Raw genomic sequence first — 2,324 nt, 5'->3', positions numbered from 1 at the left:
CCAAATGAAAAACGATGTAAACTTCCTCTAAGTACTTTCATATGTCTAAACATTTTAGGCATCGGGTAGAAATGCTAGTACTTACACCACTATTGCTCAGTTAAGGACAGGATCAAGCTACATAAATCCTTCCAGGGTGGATTTGTCTAAGGTCAGAAGAGCAGTCAAATTTCCCTTTGCAAGTTCCTGAGACTCTTGTCACACAAAGCCCCAGAAACTGGGTTGTAAGTGTGGGTCATCGCTTTCTCTAGTCACCTGTCAAGTACATTCCCATCCTAGATGTTTTCTGAGTTCTACCTACATTTTCACAACAATGTAGCCTCCTGTTCCTTCTAGTCTAGGCTGATCTTCTGCACAGGTGGCCAAATTTTACTAATGGATGAATTACATTTGGCAAAGACAGTCTGTTTCTTTAAGAAAAAAAAAAATGTGCCTCTTTGTACCTCACCCCACTTGATTTGCAACACCTCAGCTATGGTTATGTTAGAGAAGAACATAGCTGCTGCCTGGCCAGTGTGGCTCAGTGATTGAGCATCGACCCATGCACCAGGGGGTCACTGGTTGGATTCCCAATCAGGACACACGCCCATGTTGTGAGCTTGATCCCCAATGGGCCATGTGCAGGAGATAGTTGATTGATGTTGATGTTTCTCTCTCATCGATGTTTCTTTCTCTCTCCCTCTCCCTCTCCCTTCCTCTCTCTCTCAAATCAATAAAAACATATTATTTTTTTAAAAAAAGAACAGGGCTGTCATGGTTTAGAAGAAAACCTCACTGGTAGCCACCCCACTGGTTAGTAGCAGAGGGAAGGTTGTGTCCAGGGCCACAGTATACATGTGTACAGTTTGCAGACTGTACAGAAAGGCCAGTAGAGCTGGTGAATGGGGACCCAAATCCAAGCTCTGTGTCCTGACTTAGAGATAGGTCTTCCCCAAAGGGGCCCCACAAATGTGCCCGTAAGCTACCAGAGGCCCCACAAAGTCAGTGTTAGATCTAAAAGGGCCAGATTCAGGGAAGGCTGAAAACAGGCTGAGGTTGCTGTTCTGTCCTGAACCCAGGCCCTGTGTTCTCTGTTGCACCCTGTAGAAATTATATGCCTACGACACTGCCTGGAAAATGACTTGTCAAATGTCCCTTGAGGGCAAAACCCCCCTCCTCCACTGGGAACTGCCATTTGCAACAGCGTGGATGAAGCTGGAGAGCATTATGCTAAGTGAATTAAGCCAGTCAGAGAAAGATAAATATCACATGATCCCACTCATTTATGGATTATAATGAACAACATAAACCGATTAACAAAAACAGATCTAGAGACAGAGAAGCATCCATCAGATGCTCAAACCTCAGAGGGAAGGTAGGGGAGGGTGGGGGTAAAGGGAAGAGATCAACCAAAGGACTTGTATGCATGCATATAAGCATAAGCGATGGACGCAGACAACAGGGGGTGAGAGTGAGGGCAAGACTGGGGGGGATGAGGGGACAATGAGGGGGATAAAGACACATTTGTAATACCTTAATCAATAAAAAAAATTATATATATATATATATATATATATATATATATATATATATATATATATAGCCAGAGGTGCTGCTAAACATCCTACAGTACACAGGACATTCACCCATAATAGAGCTATCTGATCCAAAACATCAATAGAGCCTCTACTAAGAAACCCTAAGAACATAAAGGTAAGAAACCCTAAGAACATCCAAAGGTGGATGCAGGGTAATAGTGTGGTTATTTTAATCTAATATTTAAGAGGTGCCAGCTGTATATTTAGGTTTTCCCTTGAAGTAAAGGGTTTTCCCTCCACCCCAATCCTCCCCCATCCTACCCTCATTTCCTTCTCACCTGTCCTCAAGATGCTCAAAATAAACTTCTACATATATTGTGTGAGTATCCATGTGCATGTGTCTATGTGTGTATTACAGGGGAAAACAGAGACAGGCTGAGAAAGAGAGGAAGACACTTAAAGAGGCAGAAAGAGATGATCAGAGAAAGACAGATAGTAAGGGAGTCAGGGCAAGTGGGGCGGGGGAGGGGAGAGAGAGGGAGAGAGAGAGAGAGAGAGAGAGAGAGAGAGAGAGAGAGAGAGAGAGAAAACCACAGAAGACTGACATCCAACTAAATTTTTTTCAACAAATAGCATCTATAATATACAAGAGTCTGGAAATTCAGCCAAGTCCCTGTGCTCAATGAGCCCACAATATTTTCAAGAGAAAAAGGCTACCAGCTGTAACACGTGTGGAAAGTGGAAAGCTCACGATAAAATCATAAACAAACTTGGAGGGAATGTGGAGGAGGGGCTGACGCTCTGCAG

The sequence above is a fragment of the Myotis daubentonii genome, chromosome 3, assembly GCF_963259705.1.
Source record: "Myotis daubentonii chromosome 3, mMyoDau2.1, whole genome shotgun sequence".
Classification (NCBI taxonomy): Eukaryota; Metazoa; Chordata; class Mammalia; order Chiroptera; family Vespertilionidae; genus Myotis; species Myotis daubentonii.
This window is presented reverse-complemented; position numbering follows the sequence as displayed.